The 26,518-nt window shown below is 39.2% G+C and overlaps 1 protein-coding gene across 11 annotated transcripts in view; it reads left to right on the top strand.

Moving 5' to 3' along the window:
- NCKAP5 (NCK associated protein 5) overlaps window positions 1-26,518 on the top strand; it is a 617,165-nt gene that overhangs the window by 567,428 nt on the left and 23,219 nt on the right. The window lies entirely within an intron of this gene.

Below are 26,518 nucleotides of genomic sequence, written 5' to 3'. Positions count from 1 at the left end.
GCATTTTCTTTCCTTGAGGCAAGTTACATATATATATGTGGCAGCGACTTTCGTAGCAACATCCTGCGAATGCCGAACATTAAAGATCGGCTGGCGTTCAGTGTTGTCAGTTTTTACAAGCGGAAATTTGGAAGGTTGCTTATAGCTGCTTTGAGCCATTTTGCAATAAACCACAGTGCATCAAATAATGCGCTATGACTATAAACAGCACTGCTCTTTAAAATATATGCAGAGTGAGAGAATGTGCGTGCACAACTGAAACCTCCATTAAGATCCAGAGTCACTTGGTTTATTTTTTAAAACAACGAACAGATTACAGAAATGCAGTTACATATAGCCAAGGTTTTAAGATGAGTTTATATAGCCCAGCCACATGCTCTGAGCCTGTTTATATAATTAATGTATCCTCTGCCTTTTCTCCAAGGAGCTCAAGACAGAGTACACAATTCTCTTCCCCTCCTCCAGTTTTATCCTCACAGCTTTCCTGTTAGGTAGATTAAACTGAAATGCAGTGACCCAGTTCACATGTAACACCAACCCAAACCATGGCATAACATGAATGAACAAACAGGCCAGTTCCCAGAGCTAAGATCGCAGCCACTGTGCTCTTCTCCTAATGCAGCTGCTGCTGTGTTACCAGGGGCTAAGCCGTAGTTTGTCTCACTCCATGATCGGTAACCAAGGTTTGTTCTTGGCTTACTGCTTGTGGTTTGTCTGAAGCAGCACAAGCCACAAACCCAAAGATCCTTAGAGCATCTGGTTGTCTCTTCCTGTTGGAGACCTTGGAAAGGACCTTTGCCAGTTGTGCGTACATGCCTTTTTCATTGCAGGACCTGTACCTTCTTCCCGACAGTCCCTAACCACAGTCTCATGCTGTGGTTTCTTTCCTCGCCTTTGCCCTGGCTCTCCACGGGGCTTGCTAACTGAGGCCTGCTTCCTTTCTATATACTTTTATCTCTCCTGGTAATCCAACTCTTTCTCTCCTGGTTTCAGCATCCTGCCTTTTTCTGCAGCTGCTGTGAGCATCTTTGTAATGCCCCACAGCTGCTGCCATCCTGTCACCTCTGGCTCACTTGCATCTTCATGTGAACTAGCAGGGAGAGCAGTGACAAGGAAATTAGCATCACCTCCTGCATCCTTCTTATACACAGCTTAGCACCAGGTAGCACAGCAGCACGGGGAGAGGAGCACGGCAGCTATGATAATTGTTCCAGGAGCTGGCACATTTGCTTATTCATGCTAAGTCATGGTTTGGCGTAGCTTTATGTGCACACTGGGTTACTGAGTGGCCCAAGGTCTTCCAGTGAGCTTCACAGCAATTTGAACCTGGGACTTCCCAGTCCTGGCCTGATATTCTACAGTGTGGCATTTTCCTTAGGCTTAGTACAATGTTTGAAAAACGACTGTCAGCTGCTGTTTCTTCTGCCCTTGCTCTTTCAGTTTTTAGCCTCACATGTCCTGCCGAAATAAGCAAAACTACCTGGGGTTTTTTATTTTAAAAATCAGGAAATTAATTATTATTTTTAATTAAAAGCCAACTAAAATCTGTTTGTCAAAGTGTTTGTGTTGCCTTGTTTATGTGATTACTGTTTTCTCTTTTACTCACTCTGTTTTTACTGTAAGCTTGCTTAGAGTTGGCTGTAAATACTGGATTGCTTTAGACACCAGGCTCTGGTTTGTGCTGTGTTTAACTCTGAAAGTCTGTCATTCACAAATGCCCATCAGCCTTGTGTCTAGCAATGTCTGGCAAGTCTAGTTTAGTAGTCATGGCAATGTGCATAATACAGAGGGGTAGAAATTGAGGAAGGGACACTTCTAGGTGGAACAGAGAGTTAGTTGTTCCATCACCGAAAAAGTAAACACTGAAGTGGAAAGACACAAAAGGTACATCGATACTTTTAATATATGTGCAATCAAAGACAGATAGTCCTAACACCTCTCAAGCCAAAACAGAATAAATGCCATTTTGAAAAGTGTTTCATTTATGTGGAAAAACATAAAGTAGCTTTACTTTTTATTATTAGTTTTTAAAGAATGATGTCAATACAACTACACCAAAAAGAATAAAGGAAAGGAACTAGATGTTCCACTGCTAAAATGCTTAGAAATCACAATTACCAGTATCTGAGGAAGATAAATGCTATGAAAAGCAACAACCTTGGTTTTTGGCATCTAAGATCTCAAGCTACAAATGCATGAATCTCTTTGGTTTGTTCTATGTCAGATATGAAGAATTGGGGTGGTTGTTGGTTTTGCATGGCTTAAATACAGGAGTACATTTCTGGAATGTGTAAATGCAGCATTGGGTAAATGTTGGTTGAAGGGATCAGAAAACAGTGCTGCTTGGGAGAGAGGCTGATGAGGGAGCAATACACCAATTGTTGGGTTGTAGATAATTTTTCTCCAGCACGTTGTTGTGCAGCAGCGTATTGGGTTGGTTTTTAATATTTACCATCTCGAAGACAGCAAACTCTTGAGAGCTCAATAAAACACATAGGATTTACCTATTTTAGTATTAAACGCTGCAGGATGACAAATGAGGAGCAGTGCCTGTGATAAGCAAACTGCCCCTGAAATTATGCACAGGCAAAAAAAGTCATGCCTTCCATAAAGCAATTTAGATCTATAATGGGGTCTGTTTAAAACAAAGTGTTATGGGCCTGTAATCCCACTTCGAAGAAAAATGTGAAGGTTTAGTAGGAGGAAGCATAGGTGTCACAATGGACAGAATGAGTTTACTCTGTTGTCAAAAGAGCAGTGTGCCATGGCTCTGTGCAAGGTGGCTCAATTAAATATAATCTTAAAGCATAAATAAAATAATAAAATGGTGATTTCAGACTGCTACCCTAACAAGACTTTTTGGAGGGAACCTCTGCTAAGGTGTCCAATTCCCTGTCTGTCTGTTTGTTTGTTTGTTTGTTTTTTATTTGGCAGGGTTCCTACATATTTTGCTGTTGTGTGGCAGGAGCATTTTTCTTTCCATCACTGCACTTCAGTGTCAGGAGAAGCTGAAGGCATGGCTGAACTCATGTTAAAAAGCATAGGAAGCCTGCCAGAAAACAGGCAGCACTTTGTAGTGTAGCATAATAAATCACAATATATATCATATTATTAGTGCGAAGCTAATGTACTGAAGCCAAGATTGTATATAATGTATTATTTATTATACAGTTGGGGGAAATATCAGTCAGTCTATTACTAGTCTGCTATGTACTTTGCAGTGGGCCATGACCAGGATGGTTGCCTGCTCCACCTTCTTCCTCTCTCCAGGGGGGAGAAAATCACTACATCCCACTGACACACATGCACACTGTGGTTTAAGCAGGAGGGCAGTCAGTGGCCCCAGCATTATGGCAACAACCAGCTGGTCTCATATTGCAGAGGGACGGCTGGTCTAATTATGCAATTAAGAACCAGTAAAACAGTCTCCAGCAAAAGTAGTACTGTGAAGGTTAAACAAAGAATAAGATGTAGGTCCTACAAACCAAAATACCTAATGTGTCAAAAACCAGGATAAAGAGGTGCTTCTTCAGTGTATAGCAGGAGCTACACAACAGAAATTGTAGACACACAGCCATGGCAAGGAAGTTCCATGATTTAAGGGCTATCTTAGAGAGGACCCTTTTCAGGGCTGCCATCTCTCACGTGTCTGAGAGCAACTGAACTACTAAAAGGTCTCCTTCTACTGGCCTTAACATCTGAGATGATCTGTAGAAAAGGAGGCAATCTTCCAGATGTTTGGGGTCTAAGTCATTTAGGGTTTTAATCACCAATGTCAGCATCTGGAATTGGGCCTGGAAGGAAGCAACACAGGACACTGAATAGGCAGTGCAGCAGGAGCAAGGAAATGGGCTTACTCGGGGCATCCTGCCCCAGGACCACAATAGTTTGGAGTCAGCACCAGGTCTGCTATAATAGTGTGTCTCAGCTTCATAATTCCTTATGGATAAAATGAGCAGATGTTTTCTAGTATGCCACATTCTTAATTCCTATAGCCTGAGTCTTTCCTTACTTTGAAGTGTTATCTACTCTATATAAATATCAACCCTGCATGACCTCAAAAATTCTTAAGCTCTATGCCTCCCACATATAAAATGTTGGTTTGTTGGCAAATTGGTTTGATGTTGTTGATTTTTTATGGTCTGTAATTCTTAGCAATTGATTTGTTCATGCATGTGCTTTGTAACCCAAGGGTATAGTTGAGAATTGTGACCAGCTCCACTCATTGTTCAAGCAAAAGCATTTAAAGTTAATTGAAGGGTGCATATTATTGCCCTTACATCAGAATTATCACACCATTGATATCTTTTTTCTGACACAACAGCTTTGTTATTGATTGTGGTGTTACAAAATTGAGAGAAGAATGTTTTTTAAAAAGCAGATCCAATCTTTGTTTTTGAAGTACCCTCTGTGGGCTTTTGCAGATGACAGAGAAATATAATGAGGTGTGTTCAGGCATTTGGGGACAGGAACAGAGCACACATGTAAGCCCCAACCCTGATGTTCTGGTGCTTGTCCTTGACCTTCCCCATGTTGCCCCAAAAGGCCTGCTGCAGGAGGCTTCTACTCACATTCACTTGAGTAGATAGAGCAAGGCATTCTCCTTGTCTTAAAGCAAATACAGTTAAAAGTCATTTGCACATCTTCCCTGCTCATTGCAGAGGTGGTCAAGGACTTGTTGTGCAGGGCACAGTGCATGGGGACATTGCAGGCAGGGCTTGTGTGCATGCCCCTGAGGGATGTCCACGCAGGTAGCATACCTGAACACACCTCTATTTTATTTACTCTATCAGGCACCAGTGGTATGCTGTCATTTCCATATAGATTTGGGGGGGAGGTTCTTTCCTGCAGAAGAGAATAGTCTTTCAAGTGGGTTTTTTTTTAAGTATAATATTTTGTTACTGTACTGAAGTAGAACAGGCATCTCTTACTGGTCTTCAACACTTTTTAAAAATTGCTTCATTAATGCCCCTGCACTTTTACAGTAGAAGAGTGTTCAACCTCTTTAAAAAGTGGGTTTTTTTTAATAGAAACAATAAAGGAAGGTCACAATGTAGCACTGGTATGGAGAGTGAGGAAGAATGTATTGCTTAGCACTATGCTACAGTCCAAAGTACACAAATTCAGCAACAAAATGTGGCTTTTGGAGTGCAGAATAATACAATTTATGTGCAAGTCCAATAATTTTCTTGGTTTGCCACAGTAAAATTTCCTCTGTTTCATGCACATGCACACATGGAATCCTAAGGGGCTATGACTTTAAACAATGTTCTTCTGCAATTTCTGGCTATTTCATTGGCGTTAGTGAAATAACAGCATTTAGTAGGTTGAAATATTGACTGTTTAGCTTTCATAGGATTTTCCAGAGACTCCTTGAAACCAAAGAGACATATGTTTGTTTTAATAAACTTGAAACCTGAGGAAGGTTTCAGGAAATGGGGAGAACATATTTGTATTTATTATTTTAAGTATATGTTTCCTCACTTCTGAGGGTATACCCTAAAATGCTTAGTCTGATCCCCTGGCTGTGCTGGCAGCCAGCTGGCCTACTGTGCTTTCCAACATGCTGTGGCATAAGTACCAGTAACTTTTCACCTTGCATTAATTGTAAGGTGTTACTACATTGAGGACTCTGGTTTCTCTTCAGATCATATGAGCCTTCCATTCTTTTATTACGTCAGTAATTCCACTGCAAGGCTCAGTTAGCCAAAGAGACTTACGTTCACCTAAATGTAGCTTTCCATTTGTTTTGTTTTTCCCTTCGTGTGGCAGAGTGGTTTTGTGTATTGTGCAGATGATTCATTAAGGAGTTTTGATGCTCATATTACCGTGCCATGCAATTCAAGAACTAGCTAGCAGAGACGAGCAGATTTTTTAAAAAAACATACACACTCCACTAAGAAAGGAGATGCTGCTGATTTGGCTGTGGTTTTGAACAGAATTGAAATGGCTTCATTCCCAGATAAACTCGGGATTTATTTTTTTTTGACTGAGTGAATTGATTTGGAATTAATGGCATAAACATGTCTCATTGGGCTTGTGAGACTTCAGATGTATCATATTAGCACAAACTGTTATCCAAATTAGGCCTATCAAAAGGATGATTATATTTGGTGCTACTTATACTGCTTACCACCTTGAAACATTCCAAAGCACTTTGCAAGCACAGCTTGAATCCAAAGATCCCTGTAAATAGTCTCACCAGTTTTTCCTCCTCCAGAAGCAGCACCTTTATACCACATTACATGTCACTCTCTGCAATCCCCAAGAATAGCTTTAGGATAGCATGAAGGCTTGCAGGGCCTGACCTGGTTCACATATAACATTAAACCATGATTTATCAAATTATTAAATCATGGGTTAGTGTCATGTATGAACCCTGTCCAGCAGCTTAACTATGGTATGTTTGCTGCCAACAAACACAATGTGAAGCCATGGTTTAATGTTGTCATATGAACATGTTTTGCTGTAATTGTGGCTTGCTGTTAACATACAAACCCAACACTCATCCTTAACTGTGATTTGTTTTATCACACCACCCTAGACATTCATCAGAATCAAAAGATAAGAACAATTTTAAAAAAAAACTTTGGAAAAACTGGCCAGCTTGCTCTGTGACAGCTATTTAGTTTAGAAAAAAGTGATAATTCCATTATATTGATGTGTTCGTTGATATGGAAGTTTTAGATCAGAAACTGTAACATGTTGCAGGCACTAATGTCTTTTCATATGTTGCTAAATTAGACATTCTTCATAAATCATGGATTTTTGTACTCAAACTGAAAAATAAACCAGATATGATAACTCATATGAAAAGCAAGCTGCAAAAGGAGGAATGCATAATAAAACCATAAGTAAAAAATGAATATGCTTTGCCATCTCCTGTGAACCGAGTCTAGCAGAAACACAGTACTGAAAAGAAATATTTCAGATAAGGAGAAAAGATCTATAGAATCCATACATAGCTGGAGAACCCAACATAAAATTTAAAGCTGCATATATGCAGAGGCATGTTGCTCTGGGTAGGAATCACAGATTTCTATCAATTTGTGGGACTTTAGCATAAAAATAAAAGCAAGTCAGGGAAGAATTGCTGATATTGTTGTTGTGCGTTGTTCCCACCATTGAAATAAATTATATTGAATCCCATATTCCTTTAACTTTGTGGTCTGTACATAGATCCAGAGTGAACGCATTCTGGTTGATGAGAATAATCAGTCAAAACATATATGTATAAAGAATTAAGGAACTTCCTCATACTTTCCCTGAAAAATAGGACAAGCAGCCCTGTTGGGTGCCCACCTACCTTGTACAGAATGGATGATAGGTATGCCACATTGTAAATCTGCAGAACTCTAAACAACATTCAACAGGCTGCATTTCAGCTTTTGACCTCACTATTAATAGTCCTTCCAAACCAGTAAGGGAAATAGGGACATGTAAGCATCCCATCTGTACATGCAGATCCTGCATGTATTAGGGGTGATAATGCAGCAGATAGAGATTGTTTGCACCAGTAAGCCAACTTTTGAGATTTCTGATAACGGAACACTGATCTATCAATTTGGACCATAAATTGTTTGGTTGTTTTTGTACAGGAGCTTTGCACAACACCAAATTTTGAACATTGAGGCAAAATTGTTCTACAGAAGTTTCTAAAAGATTTTGTAGAGTTCTGTATGTAGAAGACATGCCCCAACAAGGCTCTTGTGATCTTTTTGTGCTGGGTATGTATGCGATCTAGGTAAATCCCATTAGTTAAAAAGACTGAGCTGTCTTGCCATGGGTTGTTGTCATAAAGTAAGCAAATAGCAGTAATCATCATCCACAATGGGAATAGCCTACTTTTTGTGTGTGCTAAATTAAGCCTCTTGTTTAAATAGGAGTGGACATATAGGACAACCAAATAGGACTGAGCACTTGTGCATTGCTAAATCCTGACTTTCCTACTGAAATCTTTTCACATTACCAACTCCTATTGATGTTGTCCATTAAAAATTCTTGCACACTGCAACTATCAATGCTTGTCTGATGTACACAGCAGCATGTTTCTCTTTGGTATAATTCAGTAAGCCATTGGCTGAATGGCTGAAAAAGGCCAAACATATGTGCCTCATAAAGGTATCAGCATTACACATTTCTTACTTTCAAGGTTTAATTAACCTCAAAAATAGTGGTAAATCCTTAAAGATTCCTTCACTTCCAAACAAAATACCGTAGAACAAATTAGAGGTTTGAAAGGATGCTATGTCAACTAACCATATGCAATTGGTCTTTCTAGTAGGTGGATAAATGACTAAGGAATATATGTTGGAAAAAAGGAAAATGTTGATCCCTGGTTCACTTTAATTGTGTGATATTCATAGCCATTTGTCAAAAAATGACGGATGCAGTGACTGCAACTTGCAGCATCGCCTAAAGTACAGTAAAGTTTCTTCCATTTGTCATCATGACCTCTTCAGTCTTGAAGCTGTAGAAATGAAATTGACGTTTTATGTCCCTTCACATTCCTATTGTTGCCTAGGAGTGGATTATAATAAACTGATACAATGAATCCAACACAGGACTGAATAGAGCATTCAAAGCAACAAATGACAAATATTACTTAGGAAGTTTGTAAGACAGTGTAATTGTTATAACAGTACAAACGTCATTACTAATAAAAGAAAGAGATAAAAACTAAATTGAATGCAATAAACATGGCATTGACTCAATCAAGATAAGAGAAGTTGGGAAGAAGTGCTGCTCAAAAACATACCCCCTCCTTTTTTATAATGCAGGATTGGAAAAATATTTTGACTCCAAAAGGAGAATCTGATCAGCCGAGTTAAATTACATGAATAATGCTAACGTATTTCAGGGAATTGGTTTTTTTCTTCTTTATAGCCGAAATGTACCTTCTTCATTTATAACATTGATATGCTCTGCATTACGCAGTTAAATATTATGAAGAAAGGAATAGGAAATTACTGATATACTAATATGAGAGTTATGTTCTCGGCATGATGAGTGGGGAATATGTTACATAGCTTGCATTAATGAGAATTGTGTACAGCATCGAAAATGAACTGCCGAACCATTTTGTATTTCTTCAGTGGCACGTTGTATGATTCTTTCTGCTTCAGATTTGGCCAATCTTAGCTGCTTTTGTTTTCCTCTCTCTTTTTCAGAGCACTGAAAGTCAATAGCTGGGCTATAGTTATAGGTTTCAAAATCCTAGAGAACTTGTGGGTTGTGCACAGTTTATTCTGCCACACAATTATAGGTTTGCACTATCAATGGGTATTTATTTCTTCATTTTTTTAATACATAGTCCTAACAACCCTCCATCAACTTTGCTCTTCTGCTGTTAGAATAGTGTGTTTTTCATAATATTTCATGAACCCCTCTGCCAATACTAGAGAAAGATGTGTTATCACTCAAGAAGGCTTTAAGATCGTGGGAGAATGGATACAGTCAGTGCTTTTTTTTTTAAAAGGAGGTACCAGTATTCATTTCTTGGTGCTAGCAAAGATGGATTCCATGGAAAGCAAAAAATAGAGGTGACAGTACCATCACACACACATAAAGCACTGAAGAAGAAATTGAATATAAACTGAGGATAAAATTTTTATCTTGCATGTAATAATCAGAAACTGGTGGTCTTCCGGATCTAATTAGAAATAATGTTTCAACAGAAAAACAACATTCTAAACGGTGAGCTATTGATTGGGTGTTTCAAAGAGAGAAAGAAAAATTGAACAAGTTATTATGGGGCTAAGTAGGCTGAGAAACAGTATGCCCCTCAGGTGGCATGCTCTTTCAAGAACTACAAGTCCCAGAGTTCCTCCTGGCAGGAGGAAGGGACAGGTACCCTGACCATCTATGCTGGAAAGGTTTGACCAATCCTGGTTCACAAATAAACTAGCAGTGATCTCAAAAGAGAGACCCTCCTTGAAAATACTTTTTTCAGATAGCATCAATATCTGGAATGAATAAGAGTTCTAAACATCCCTCCCCTTGTTCCTGCCATCCCCCAAATTCCTTAGTACCAGCCTCCAAAAGACTCTCTGCACCTTTCTATTTACTTTCCTGTAAATGGGGACGGTGTCAGAGATTGGTAGAAGGTGAAGAGGTTTTTCCCTTTGCTTCCCCTTGAGTTTTTGGACAGAGTTTTTGGCTTCCCAAGTGCTCTATCAGTCTTGATGTGCTGTTTCTAAAAGTGGAGGAAGAGAGGGAGGGAGGAAACTTTTCCCCCTGCTGCTACTGCCACCATCTCCTCTTTCAAGTTAATAATGGGAAGGATGGAAAGAATGCCTTGGGGCTCATGTGGAAGGGATCCTTTCGTTTCATGACACTCTCAGATTGTCTCAAGAAACTTGTTTCCAGTTTTGGGGGAAACAAATCTGTTTATTTCCAGTTAAGCCCAAGAAGAGCCTAGGGACGTTCATGTATCTCTAATAATCAGGGGCAATGGGATTTGAAGAATAGTGGGATCCAATGTTGCTGATAGGATTTACAGGTCCCAGAACATTTGCGAGTAAATGAGTTAGGCCTCTGGTCATAATGCCCTTCATTTTAATACAAATCAGGAATCCAGTAATGTAAGGAGGGTAAACCGTGTGAATTAAAAGAGGTTGGTGGAGGATATTGTTCAGTCTTGCAATTTATCAAAACAAACTAAGGTTCATGTGAAAGAGCAGCAGGCCTTATTATATACTGGCACCAGGCCAAAAAAGAATGTTATTGGGCAGTGGACATGGAAGCAGTGGCGGGGGATGGGGGTGGAATACCTGCCTTGTTGCAGGATGGATAGCTACCCTACAAGAAAGAGCTGTGATCAGACCAAGGTCCTATGCATTCCAACATGCTACATCACATGGTCAACAGCCACATGCCTCTGGATGTATTTCTGCTATTGAAGGAGAGGACATACAGCTCCTAAGTAATTATGTTTTAGAAAGAGTATAAATCATTCAATAAATAGCACACATGATACACATGTGTGCTCATGCTTGTGTCCATGCATGTACATCTTGTTGCTATGCTATTCCTTTCATTCTGAAACCTTAAAATTCAAGGAGCACATTCCCTGAGAATATTTTCATCTACAGACGCATACAGATCTAGATATAGACACACAACTATGTCATGCAGGTATGGGAATGAGTTGACTTATTCTGTGCTGATCAGAATCACAAACACTATCCAATAGCATTTAAACAACAGCATTCCAGACAGTAATAGCCCGTCCATTCAAAATATTACAGATTTTAGGGCTGGAGAAATGGCATTTCTTCTCTACAGAACAGCAACTTTGAGAGCGGACATGCAGAGAGTGTGCAATGAACGTGCCTTTATTCCAAACAAAAAACCTGAACATATGGAAGGGCCTCTAGATATTTCTTTCTCCTTCCATTCCTCATTATGAACTCAGAACTGAGTTTCTCAGCTAATTTGAATGCTGGAGTCAGTAGCATGATAATAGTACACAACATAGTCTTGAAGCATTACTCTCCTCAAATGCATGCCAACAGGCAAAGAAAAGCAAAACTGGTGGTTTCTTATAGGAACTTAACCTAGGCAGGTGGTGTCAGCAACTATGGAACATTCCACTTGCTGAGAAACTGATAAAACTGCACAAGACCACCAGAGAATCAGATACTTGGGTGGAGGGAGTGGTTTCCGCTTTTATTATGCATGTTAGCACAGAAAGCACACCACATAAACCACCAACCACTCATAGGACATATCGGAGAGATATTTGGGGTTGATATTGAATGTTAGTATTTCATTCTCCCATTGCTGGATCATATGATCCTGTGTTTACTTTCTGTACTGTTATGTATGGAAACGGAAGTCAGTCTGAGAAGCTTCCGCTCTTTGTTCTCTCTCTTCTGAAGGAACTGTCTGTGTGAGAAGACGCAGCTCACTGCTCCTCATGATGCTTTTGTTTTCTTTGCTGTAAATAAAGGCTTGATACTACATATCCAGCACAATCTTGCTTTTCGCTTACTCTTCTAATGTGTGCTCACATCTATGGATGTGGGTCGTAGTGTCTTATGGGACTGAGTCCGAAGAGAAATGTCCCGATATCGTTGTTGTTGTTGTTTTAATGATTTTTTTAAACCCCCCCCCCCCAAAAAATGCAAAAGCCTTCTATCAAAACAATCTTTTACACAGCAGATGAGCTATTTGAAGAGGTCACAAAAGTGTACAACCACGCTGAGTTCTGCTACCTTGCTTACCTAGTGGAGAACATTTAGAATTGCAGCTTTTAAATATTGCTTGAAAGTGGTCCAGTTCCACACATATCGTTGAACCATAATTAAACATCACCTGTGAATTGAAAAGAATGAGCAGCGTACTGGTGCATGCTGCTCATTGGTGCCCAGTTTGCTGCTAGAGCTCACTCATTTCTTTGTCACAAATAAATATTTAATTGTATTTATTTTATTACTTTTATACTTGTTGAAGGGATGTTGTTGTTTTCCACTAAAGCACCCTATGTTCTTGTGGGAAAGGAAGGTTAAATATACTTAAAATAAAATACCAGTCTCAATTTATGAAATGATTGATATGTTTTAAAGATTCCTATTTATTCTTTTCCCAAAAAAGAGTTTAGTCCAGTTCCTTTCTGAACTGAGAGACTTGGCCTATACAACGTCTACTCTGAAGTAAAGCCCATAAAGTTCAGTGGGGCTTACTTCCAAGTAAGTGTGCATAGGCTTGCAGCTTAATTCTCCCAGAATGATCTAATATTTATGCCATCTTTTGAACCTGACAAACAAATTGGCTGCAGCCTGATGAAAAACAAAATTTCCATATTACAGTAAGGTTTCAAAAACGATATCAGTTTAAGAACTGAAAATGAGGGTTAATGGAAGCCCACGCCATTAATTTTGACTTGAGCCATTCCCCCCCCCCTCCTTCCTTCCTTTCTTCACATCAGGCTTGTCTTCCTTCCCTTGGAACTTGGCTTTCAGTACCCCATGCAATATTCATGTATTGTTGTTGATTGAAAAGCAATATCTGTATCTACTGTGATAAACCAACAGGGGGATGCCATAGAACTAATAGCAGTGAGCAATGAATGACAAATACCATTTGAGATGTCTGTACGTTGCAGCTATATAATTTAGTCATCTTTTAATAACATTTTACAAAGGCTCATAAGAGTGATGTAAGCTTTAGTGGCATATATCAGAGTCCGCCCAGCTTGAATTGCTCTCTATTAATCATTTCGGACACTTCCTAACTGCTGTATTTCCAGTAAGTAGCTGCTTTGGATTACTCCATTCTTTGCTTAATCACTGGCAAGCCCCCTAGAACTACTGTCAAATGCCTGCAGACTTAAAGGGCTTCTTTTAACAACTCTAGGGGTTATTCATAGTAAATAAAAGCCTGAGTGGTTACTTAAAAAATTACTGGATAATTGCTGTCAAACATCTAAAAGTGATCTCTCCAGTAGATATGCTTTTAAAATATGCACCCAACACAACAGCAAAAATGAAAGGTAAGATGGAACATACTGTAAAACAAGACCTCAAATAGATTTCAGTAAATGTCAAATAAAACACAAGTGGGTGGAAATGGGGAAATTAAATAGGAATAAATTACATTAGAGGGAATTTTAAAATTAAAATTGTAACCTCACATTAATAGTACATGACACTTTTTTATGTCAGGAGGGCTTTAAACTTCACCAGGATCATATATCTGGCAAGTCGGGGATCATGTATTTATAAAGCTGCAAAATGGAATTAGAAACACAAGAGTTATGTTTATTAGAATTTCTGGAAAGTGGTTAGCCGATAAGCAGAAGGTAAATGGAATTTGGTCACACACTTGCAAGAATAATTTTCATGCTAAAGCCAAACAATGCAGCCATTCCTGAAGTCAGATCTGAAAAGCCAGGAGAGCAGGCCTGCCGGGCTTTTGAAGCTGAGGCAACTCAAACCATATAAAGTATCATAAATTAACAGTAGAGCTTTTCACAGAGATTATGAACTACTGAAGCTTTTGTTAGCATAACTGAAGGTAGCATACACTTACAGTTCCTTAGAATGGAACCATCCTGTTATAAATTGCTTTGATTAAGCAACAGCAGTCCATGAACGTAAGCCTGCTGATGGATTTGCAGTTGCCGAAAAGTTAGAAGTAGCTACCCAGAGTACACAGGAAAAGCCCAGGTCCAGCATTTTGTTTTTTAAAAAAATAAAATTTATGTACTGCTTGATTGTAGTGAAACCTCTAAGCACTTCATATTGCTTGTGGTATGTTGATAACCCCATTATCCTAGGACATAACAGATACAAACCTACCATTCCCAGCTCCCTCTTCAGCCTTCATGCACAAGAGTTAAATTTAAATGGAAAGCTATTTAAAATGTGCTTCTGAAGTCTCAAACACATTTGTTAGTTCCTTAGATACTAAGACATTTGGAGATTATTAAATCAGTATCTTGAATGATTCAGAGGTGATAGTCAAAAAAAGGTCAGTGAACATTGCTTAAGATGTTTCCATTCTTATCACAAAAGGGAGCTCTTTTAGTGAAAGCACGTGAAGACTTTGAGGCATAGATCTGGCTCCCTGAAGTATCTGTGCAGTGGGAGATGGTAAACACAGCTGCAATGTACGTCACATGCTAAATATTTGTGTGCCTGCATTTCCTGTAACATTTCCTATAATAATCTTAAATTGAACTGAATTTCAGAGTTTCCTATATCTAGTGCTAATAAAGATCACACCTTTGCTATGTGTTTCTCTTTTTTATTCACTTAGTCAAAGGTAAAGGTAAAGGGACCCCTGGCTGTGAGGTCCAGTCGCGGACAACTCTGGGGTTGCGGCGCTCATCTCGCTTTATTGGCCAAGGGAGCCGGCGTATGGCTTCCAGATCATGTGGCCAGCATGATTAAGCCACTTCTGGCGAACCAGAGCATCACATGGAAACACCGTTTACCTTCCCGCCAGACCTATTTATCTTCTTGCACTGGTGTGCTTTCGAACTGCTAGGTTGGCAGGAGCAGGGACCAAGCAGCAGGAGCTCACCCTGTCATGGGGATTCAAACCGCTGATCTTCTGATCGGCAAGCCCATGGCACTGTGGTTTAACCCATAGTGCCATCCGCGTCCCTTAGTCAAAGCACGTACCAATTCTGTAGTTCTTCCCCTCTTGCTTCCTTGTGCAGTTCATAAATTGGGGATAGATGAGTGTGTGCAACATATTTAAATTTAAATTTTCAGTTTTGGTGGTCAATAACAGCTAGCACTCTATGTTGCAAATTTGTGTAGATTTTAGAAAAAAATATATAAAGGGTGCTCCAGTGGCACCAAAGCTTTGGCCAATTCTGCACAATATTTCCAAATGTGTTTTTAACGCAGCCCGTGTCTAAAATAATTGCTAACCAATGTTGAGCCAGTTTTGTGAGCCACTTGGGAATCTAATGAAAATCCATTTTAGATTTTACTTTGGAAGGATCTCAGATATGGAGAGTTGGTTGTGTTCTGTTCATTACACCAGATGGTGTCCCATTTGGTGGTTGCTAGTTTATTTGCAGTGTGGTATTTTGCTTCAAGGAAAGAGGGACAAGTTAAATCACTTATATGTGTGGCCCATAATCTGCATGATCAAAAGTCCACTGAAGCTATCAGAAAGATTTGTTTTAACTTTGGCAATTGTTTAGTTAATACTGAACTTCTGAACTGCTGCAGGAAATAATCTAGTAAAAACTAATCCTAAACTGATATTTATTTCAGGGAGATTTCTTGGCTGAAAGAAAATCATCTCTGCATGCCCCTTGAATTTAAAGTACCAAGGAATAAAACTGAGGGAACAATGGTTCCACGAGTCTCCTGGTATTTTTATGTTGCAAATGTTTGCATATCATAAAACCACATTTTATTTATGCATCACTAAAACAAGGGCTAAAAGCAGATATTATTCAGTGTTGTTGATATACAGTATCTTCATTGATAAGGAAGGAAACGTGTCATGGTGGTGCTTAAGAACTGAACAACATTATTGAGATGTTTTAACTTAGCTGTAGCTTTAGAATCGGCCTGGATTCATCTATGGATCTTTTAGGGGAAACTGGGGCTAAAATGATAATGTCTGTTTCAGGTAGGCACTAATACCCTATTCCTAAAAGCAATTCCATTTCCGTATTCCTTTATTAACTGTATGGGACTACTTATTTAGGTCTATGTAGCGCAATGTCAATAAATTATGATTTTAAAAAACCCAGTATTTATTTTTTGTACCGACTCCTTAATAATGAAAGATTTTCAATAATAAATCTGGTGTGTGAGGAGTTCTCATGAAATCTGTAAGAAGTCAGCCATGGCTCCTTGTTAGGGTGCCGAAGGACATATCTCACCAAACAGCGACAGGTATAAACAGTTAATAGCTTACAATTGTATTTTAGATTGTGTTCGGTCCAAATATGTGGCAAGTAACTAATGCCAAGTCTGTTCTGCTGGCATCAGTCTGCTCTGATGATTCCTGAGTTCCCAGGGCACACTCTGTGATCACTGGCAGCAGTAGCCATAGACAAAGAATGACATAATTGTTGTTATTGTTATACCCCACCCATCTGACAGGGTTGCCCCAGCCACTCAGGGCGGCTTCCAACAAAATATTTTTTTAAAATGAAATATCAGACACGCTGTATTTCCCACATCATTCCATGCTGCTTATCACCTCCATAGAGGAAGTAGGCAAGACTGAGCGCTCCAACCTGCTCTGCTCTTCTTCAGTACTTCCCAAGTGCTCTGCAGTCATTCCTAGCACTTCGGAAATATCAGAGCAGATGAGAAGCTTTTGCACGCACACACACACACACACACACACACACACACGAGCACTCAACAATCATCAGAGCAATTTGGAGGACTTGGTCCACCTCCACCATGGAGGAGAGAAGTGGAAGAAAAGAGCAGCAGGGAACACATTATGTCTGTCTTTGTCCACTGTCACCTCCACAGACAACACAATGAGTGTCTCTATGTTGAGCCGAGAATCATAGAATTGTAGAGTTGGAAGGGACCACAAGGGTCATCTAGTTCAGCCCTCTGCAGTGCAGGAAGCTTTTGCCCAATGTGGGGATCAAACCCAAGACCCTGAGATTTAAGAGCCTCATGCTCCACCAACTGAGCTGTTGAGAGCAGAAGGCGGTGCTGCGCTGGGGGCAGGGGGATAAGTCTGTGTGTGGTTGTTTGTCTGTGTGTGATTGTGAATAACCTGTGTTGTGTATTGGGTGTTTGAAAAGTGTGTGATTGTGGGCCACCCACTTCGACTCTGTCCCCACCTTCTTTGGGATCTGACCCCACCCACTGTAGGGATGATTTTAACCACAGTAAATGCTAAAGCCCGGAAAATGTTCCTAACTTTGTTATAGATTGGAACCCAAAGTTCTAATATAGCTACTATATCATGTTTATTTGGAGTTTCAATGAAGCTTATCTATAAAACATATAGTAATGTATTTTAGAGACATCATATGCACTACCCTTGCATTTCAGTAGTATTTCAGTCCTCCTAATAGTTTTTAGTTATATAAGGCAAACGCAAGTTCATTCACAGATCTATCATAAAATATATTTCGGTCTCACTTATTCACTATTGACTGTCAGAATGGTTAAGATGGTTCCATGACAGATTGAATACTGAAATAAGGAAAGAATGAAAATGCAATATTTGGACCATGAAATCTGCCAGAAATAGCTGTCTGAACTCCAAGACCCAGTTTATATGTTCAGCAGAATCACACCTTTTCTGGACACTAGCAATCTAGGTTGCAAGTTAGAGGCTGTATATTTGACTACTTTTGCTTTAAAAACTTTTTTCTGAATTAAAAACACGAACATATCAGGGTGAAAAGTTTAGCAGAGTACACATTCTATTCCACACACAAACACACCCTCCACATTTGGAAAGGTGCTCTCTTTTCTTTAATTAGGAACATTTTCAAATAGGCAACTGTACTCCCACCCCCAGTTGTAATCTGAAGTAGTATAGTAAGTAGTATAGTAGGGAAACTTGATTTGCTGACTGACAATTTTCTGAGGTATCTGCAGCCTTTAAAATTGCCTCTACCAACTCTTAAGGCAAAGGCAAGCAGCTGGAAGAGCAGCTTTCTCCAGTGCAGTGGTGTTTTATTAGGATTGAAACAGAAATGTTTCTTTTTTAAATAATTTTTATGAAGTTTTACATTTGAATTCAACACAATCATCATTATCACAGAAAGAAAAACATATGTGAATCCCCATCTCCCCCCACCCCCGACTTCCCTCAACTTCCTCTTCTGGTTCTTTAAATATCAGTTTCTCCTGCTTGCTTTGTTCTACCTTAATTTTGTATTCTTTTAGCTAAACGTTATTGCATTCTCATCATTTTTATACCATATTTTCCCAAATTACATCTTACGTTTTATTATTTTCCCAGTTATTGCCTCTTAACTTTTATATTTGTTTTCTTAGTTGTAAGTGTTTAGAAGTGAGACTACTTCTTTACACTGTTTCTGTAAGTACATCATAAACTGTTCCATCTTTTTTAAAGTCTCTATTGTCCTTGCCTCTAAGTTTTCCAGTGAGCTTCACAATTTCAGCATATTCCATCAATTTTACGTGCCATTCTTCTTTGGTTGGTATCTTGTCGTCTTTCCACTTTTGGGTTAGTAATATCCTAGCCACTGTTGTAGCATACATAAATAGTTTCTTCCACTTTTTTGGCAAGTCTTGACCTGTAATGCCTAGCAGAAAAGCTGGTCTTTTGACAAAAGTTATCGCAAACATTTTTTCAATTTCATTATAAATCATTTCCCAATAGCTTTTGATTACTTTACAGTTCCACCACATGTGATGAAACAGAAATGTATCAATGGTTAAAAACAACAACTCCAGCATTAAAATGACATTATTTAAATGTTCGATTACAAAGATCCAAGCAGTTTTCTCAAACACACATGTGAGCCATCCTTTCCTTTCCTTTTTTTTTTTTTTGCGTTTTGCTCTGAGTATGTTCCCCCTGTTGCTTTTATTTATAATGATCCAGAAGAGAGTGGGTGTCTCCTGCAGTCTGGTTTTGTATCTGTCATGAATTACCTTTGCTGAACACCCTGTCCTCCGTTTCTTATTTTCTGCATGTTTACACCAGATGTGTCACACCCTGAGACTGTACCCTTGACTTTCCTTGCAAGTGTAAAATTTAGTTTTTGATCTTTATTTGTGTTCACACAGATATGCTTCAGGCTACAGATTACATTTAATCAGCTGAAACTCAATAACACCTATTCCACTTAATGGAATATATTGGATTGGAATCCCCCATACCAACCAACAAAATATTACCAATTAGCCTGTACCTCGGAAGTTGAACAGAAACCATTCCGGAAGTCCGTTCGACTTCCAAAACGTTTGATTTCTAAAACACAGCTTCTGATTGGCTGCAGGAAGCTCCTGCAGCCAATTGAAAGCTGTGGAAGCCCCGTCAGATGTTCGGCTTCCAAAAGAACGTTTGAAAACCAGAACACTCACTTCCGGTTTTCAGTCCTTCAGGAGCCGGAACGTTTGACTTCCAAGGTGCTCGGGAGCTGAGGTACGACTGTTAATAAAAGGATGTATCCATGCCTATATGCAGTGCTTTTTTCTAAAAAATATTTAGTGGTACTCTCATTACCCTACTCATATTTTAATGTTGCCCCTCAATGAGGCCAAACTTAGATTCATAAAATGTTTAGCGGTATGCGTCCCCCCCCCCCCCGAAAAAAGCACTGCCTATATGTACAACAGGAGTGGGCAGACTTCAGGCTTGTCATAACTACTTGTTTTAATAAAACCCCAAGACCTACCAACCACTGCTAGATGTAAAAGAGATAGAAGTAGAGAATAGGATGCCTCTGAATAATGTCTGTGCCTGGAAATTCATTTTAAATAGCACAACTGAACTGAGAGCACTTTCACTGGAAGTCCACTCCTGGTTAGTCTTCTTCATTTCAGCAGCCTAATTTAGGTATAAAAGGTTATTTTGTTATTGCTGTTGTTAAACCAGTGGGAATCAGTAATGCATGTCAGTCTGCTGACAGTCACTCGGAGATCTTCGAGTCTGCCCTGCCCAATTATACTTAATCCCATAGCTGAGTTTACCTTTAAAAACATAGGTCTTCATATAAGCATTCCACCCCTCATCCTATTTAACTGTTGCTATTTGTTACAGTCTAGATGCATTTACAATTGTATTGAACCCTAAATTTCCCAGGGAGATGCATTTTCCCATGTTATTCCATTCATAGAACTCTCTATACCTAATATAAAATTCTTGTCTTAGTCAGCTCTCTCATGTGTCCAGTCTTCTTTGCAACCCCAAACCTAGTCCCTGGCTCCATTGCTAACTCATCCATGCTGCTGCTGAAAGTTAATAACCTCACAATAGCATTAGCTTTTCCATTCAAAAAGGCCTACAATCAGTCATCAGTGTTACAGGACCTCCTCTTTAGCAGCTGCCATAAACACTGATGAATTTCTGAGGCAAAAGTGCCTTGCTGAATTTCTGAGGCAAGTGCCTTGCTGAATCACGTCAGAGCTCCATCTAATTCAGTCTCCAATAATGCCTTCCTATATAGCCCTAGGAAGCTCACAAGCAGCCTTTATCTGCTGTTTGGGAAGCAGCTATTGTCTATGTTTGGCTCTGATGTGCAATGTATACCGCTTCCAAACATTTGCATGGGTTGATAGAAGCCACAGCACAGCTTTGATGTGCTTGGTGCATTTCTCAGAACAGTGTTTAGTTGTTGAATCTGGCTGCATTTTAAGGAATTAAGCTTAATGTGGTTACTGGAGCTACAGTGCCAGTGAGTGCCTAGAGGTACCAGAAGTACTCAAAAAGTGAAGAAGCCAAGTAGTCTTTTTGCAGCATTCTTTATATTGCTTTGCTTTCTTAGTTCTGGAAAAGTTATGGAACATTGCTATGGATTTCTTTTTCTTTGGATGAGGGGTCACTGCAGACTTACAGGTTCGTTTCTAATACCCACTTATTTCAAGCTGAGCAAATAGTAAGCCAATACCAGTTGAAATATTAGTCCCCAGAAGCTATGAGGTCAGTAGCAATGGCAGAGAAATCCAAAGGTTGTTTTTTTTATTATTATTAATTTTATTTATTTACAAAATATACACATTTTACATTATAATTCTCACATTTTACATTATAATTCTCAAGAAGTATTACAAGAAAAACAAAAAACAGAGAGAGAAGAAATAAGAAAGAAGAAAAGAAGAAAAAGAAAAAAAAAGAAAAAAAAGGAAAATACAAGAAAGAAAAGAATTGAGAAAAGAGAGAAGAAAAGAAAAAACCAATAAAACATATACAATTACAAATAACAGAACTTCCGTCCAGCTCAGTCTTGGAGTTGTCTATTCTCATATTATTTCTACAGTATTGCTAAAACATTATATCTCGGTGATTTTAGTTATCGTCTATTGATAAGTTCTTTATTCCCTGGATAGTCTCAAAATAAATTAAAAACTTATTCCATTCATCTTTGTGTTTTACTGTGTTATTTAGTCTTATTTTTTGTGTTAATCTTGCTAGTTCATTATATTGATATAGCCTCATTTGCCACTCTCCGACCGTAGGTAGGTCAGGAGTTTTACATTTTTGTGCAATTTGAATCCTCGCCGCAGCCATGGCATATTGGACAAAGGTTTGGTCTATTTTCTTTATTTCTTTACCGAACATCCCTAAAAGAAACAGCTCGGGAGTCTTAGGAAAATTATACTTCAAAATTTTTTTCACTTCATCATAGATTTGAGTCCAGAATTCCTTCACTACATCACAGGTCCACCAAATGTGGAAAAAGGTCCCAACCTTGTCTCTGCATCTCCAGCAAATATTATCCACAGTTTTATACATCTTTCCTAATTTTGCTGGAGTCAGGTACCAACGGTACACCATTTTCTCTAAGTTTTCACGAAGGGCTACACATGCTGTAAATTTTATACTTTTCGTCCAAAGTGTCTGCCATTTATCATAATCTATATTATAACCAAGGTCTTTTTCCCATTTTACCATCGCTCCCTTCACTGTATCTTCTTTGGTATCCCATTCCAATAATTGTTTGTATATTTTGGAGAGGAGTTTATCATTACTTTCCAAAATTTCCACCTGAAACCAAGATTTTTTCCCACTCATCCCCACTCTCTTATGTTCGCCCCAAAGGGCGTTGATCTGGTGGAAGTGAAGCCATTCTTTTATTTTTCCTTTCAGCTCCTCATAAGGTTTCAACTTCCATCCTTCTTCTGTCTTTACCAAAAGGTCCTCATACGTACATCTTTCATCAGTCATGTTAATTTTTTTAATCTTAATGATGTCAGTTGGGGAGAGCCACCATGGGGTACCTTTTTCAATCAGTTTTTTATACCTTTTCCACACTTCTAGTAATGGGCCTCTAATTATATGGTTGGAGAAGCCTCTGTGGACCTCCCCTTTCTCTTGCCAGAGATAGGCGTGCCACCCGAATCTAATATTAAAGCCCTCCAAGTCTAAAAGATCTGTATTTCTAAGGGTGGCCCACTCCTTTATCCAGCTAATACATGCTGCTTCATAGTAGAGTCTGATGTTCGGGACTGCAAATCCGCACCTGTCTCTTGAATCTGTTAAATATTTGAGCTTTATTCTGGCTCTTTTCCCCTGCCATATAAACCTGGTCAGGGTTTTTTGCCAGTTTTTGAGAAGGGAGGTGCCTTTAATTATCGGGATGCTTTGGAACAGAAATAATAGTCTCGGAAGGATGCACATCTTAATTGCAGACATCCTCCCTGTCCATGAAAGTTTCAGTCTATGCCAAGTATCTAAGTCCTTTTTAATACCCTGCCATACCTTACTATAGTTATCTTCAACCAGGTTTATGTTTTTAGGTGAGAGCCAAATGCCTAGATATTTCACTTTATTCACAATTTTAATACCGGTCTTTTCTTCCAGTTGGATTTTATCCTGTTCAGTCATGTTCTTTACTAGACTTTTTGTTTTCATCCTGTTTAGTCTAAAACCCGACAGTCTACCGAAATCCTCTAGAAGTTCTATCACCCTGCTTGCACTATCCACTGGGTTCTCCACAGACAGGACCAGGTCGTCGGCATAGGCTTTAAGCTTGAATTCTTTCTTCCCAATTTTTATCCCCCTCACAGTTTCTGCCTCTCTTATTCTATTTGCGATTACTTCTAATACCATTATAAATAGTAGGGGGGACAATGGGCAGCCCTGCCTTGTGCCTTTCTTAATCTTAAATGGTTTAGTCAGATTATCATTTATAATCAACCTGGCCTGTTGTTCTGAATATATTGCCCTAATGCCTTTCATATAAGGGCCTTCAATGCCTGCCTTTTCTAAACATTGTGTCAAAAATTCCCATGAAACGTTGTCAAACGCCTTTTCGGCGTCTACAAAGATTAGTGCTGCAGGGACATCTATTCTCATATCTAGATATTCAATGATGTTTAGTATATGACGAACATTTTCCTTCTGGTGTCTGTTAGGGAGGAATCCCATTTGGTCTTTATGTATATACTTCACTAACAGACTCTTAAGTCTACCGGCCATAATATCAGCGAAAATCTTATAATCATTATTAAGTAAGGAGATTGGTCTATAATTTTTAATGTCTGTTTTCCCTTCCTCTGTTTTTGGGATCAGAGTTATATAAGCCATTTTCCAGGAGGCCGGAATGTTCCCTCCTTGAAAGATGTTATTGATCACATCTTTAAGCACTGGGGCTAGATATTCTTCTAAAGTTTTATAATATTTTGCGGAGAGTCCATCTGGCCCTGGGGCTTTCCCAACCTTCATCCTGCTAATGGCCTCCTTAATCTCCATTACTGTGATCTCTTTATTCAATTGTATTTTATCCTCCTCTGATATATATTTCCCTTCCTTTTGATCTAGGTAGTTCTTAATTTCTGCACTGTTTTCCCTTCCTCTATCATACAGCTTTTCGAAGAATTGAGTGAACCTATTTTCTATTTCCTCTGGGTCTTCTATAATCTTATCTTCCATTATTATTTTATTTATCATATTTTGTTTCCTTCTTTTTCTTAATTGCCAAGCAAGTAGCTTCCCCATTTTATTTGCTGATTCGAAATATCTTTGTTTTGTGAAATTAATTTTCCACTCTATTTCCTGATTTAATATTGCTGAGTATTGAGATTGGAGTACCTTAGAGGCTCGTATAGCGTCCTCATCTGTTGGATTTGTGGCCAGTTTTCTCTCGTATTTTCTCAGTTGGGAAAGTATATCCTCTTTCTTACGGTCCCTTATCTTTCTCCTGTAGTTATTTTGTTGTATTAAGAGGCCCCTCAGAACCGCTTTACTAGCGTCCCAGACCACATCTATGGGGGTTTCTTTATTCAAATTTAACTCCAAGTATTCTTTTAGGGTGCCTTTAATTCTTTCTCTCACCTCATCGTTGTCAAGTAGGTACTCACACATTCTCCACCTCTTTTGTCCCTTTGCTTCGCTTTTTATTTCCATTTCTAAGGCACAGTGGTCAGACAATGTCCTAGGAAGGATTTCACACTTCTTGACCCTCAACGAGAGTACTCTTGTCATCCAGATCTGGTCAATTCTACCCCAACTCTGATGAGGTTCGGAGTAGTGCGTAAACTGTTTAGAGGTGGGGTTTTTGTGCCTCCATATATCAAGTATATCCAAATTTCCTTCCATATCACTAAATGATTTTGGTAATTTACCCCTATCCGATTTCCCCTTCTTTTCACTCCTATCTAGCCTCGGCTCCGGAACCCCATTCATATCCCCCAGCAGAATTAATTTGTGGGCTTCCAATTCTAATAACATACTTTCAAGTTTCTCAAAAAACTCTGCTCTATTTATATTTGGGGCATATACCGTCACAACATTGATTTTTTCCCCCCTGAAATTTAGTTGGATCCCCAGGATTCTACCTTCCTCATCTTTGCAAATCAGAGTTGGTTCCCACTTCTCTTTGACATATATCACAACTCCCCTTTTTTTTTTTACATCAGAGTTAATAAAGTCTACTCCTAACTTTTTGTTCCCCAGGATATGTTTATGTTTCTTAGCAATATGGGTTTCCTGGAAGCAGATAACATCGTACCTCTTATTTTTCACAGCTTTCTCAATTTTATTCCTTTTAACCTTCTCATTCAACCCGTTCACATTCCAAGATAAAAACTTTAGTGTGTGTGCTATTGTTTACCTTTGTCTGCTTCTATATCTTTCACCAAAATCACCAATTAAGATCTGTCGCCTTTGTTTCCTGAGAGCTCCCCCTCTTCTGCCGTCTCCACTCCCACACCGGCCTCCTCATCGTCTTCATCTGATTCTATTACCTCCTCCCCTGCTCTCCTCCCCTCCTCCTGTCTACATCTTATCTCTCCTTCCTCTTCTTCCTCCCTACTCTTTGGTCTGATCTCTGCTTTTCCCAGGTCTTTCTCGTACCTTCTCAAAAACTTATCCGCATCTTGTGTGTCCAACAGTCTAAACTTTTTCTCTTTGTAGTAGAAGCTAATCCCTTCCGGGAACTCCCATCGAAATGGTATCCCGTTTCTCTTCAAAGCTGCTGCCACTTGTTTGTATCCCTCTCTTTTGCGAAGTAACCTAACCGGTATTTCCTTGTATATGATGATAGGCCTTCCATCAATTCTTAATCTGTTGTTATAGCTCTTTCTCAAAATTAAATTTTTCATTTCCAGAGAGTTAAAGATCACCAGACAGTCCCCCAGGAATTTGCTTGCCTTCATATGTTTGGGCCTAGTCATTCTGTATACATTATCTACACTAGCTGCCATCTCTTCCTCCCTCAAACCTAGCCAATTAGATAGTTCTTTGATCATTTTCCCTCTTATATCTTCATTTCTATCCTCCATTACTCCTTTGAATTTAAGTTGCAGCTGTTTTAACCGCATATCTGCCATGGCTAGGTTATCCCAAATCTTATCTTGGGAGATGCATAGCTCTCCTAACTCTTCTTTTACCTTCAGAGTCTCCTTTTTTTGTTCCCTCATCTCTTTCTGCAGCTTTTTATTACACTCCTCAATCGTTCTAGACTTAGCGGAGAGATCTTGAATTTTAGTTGAGAGCTCGCCGACTGCTCCTTCTATTTTTTTATCAATCATCTCCTGGACCTCTCCTAGTTTGTTTTCCATACATAATACATTCTGCCTAAGTTCTTCCTTTATTTTAGCCCACAGATTATCTAAATCTTTGATTTCCTCTTGCCGCGATAGCTTTCTATCTCCCGGGGTCCCACTCCCTTTCTTCCAATCTTTCCCGTCCCTTCCCGCCATTTCCAAATCTCCCCCCCCCCTTACTTCCTTCTCCCTTCGATCCTCCAGTAAGCCCCGGTTTTAAACAGGGATTGTCAGTGGTGACCCTTTACACTGAGTCAAGGGGCCAGAAAGAGGCCAATTCCAGGCAGAATTAAATGACCAGTTTCCAGGCAAAGTTAAGCGGCCCTCTCGGTACTATGTCCCAACATAAAACTTCAAACGTCCCAAAACAAAGATCTTAT

This window comes from Podarcis melisellensis (assembly GCF_964234715.1).
Source record: "Podarcis melisellensis genome assembly, chromosome: 1".
Lineage (NCBI taxonomy): Eukaryota > Metazoa > Chordata > Lepidosauria > Squamata > Lacertidae > Podarcis > Podarcis melisellensis.
Note: the sequence above shows the minus strand (reverse complement) of the source record. Positions and strands in the feature narration are given on the sequence as shown.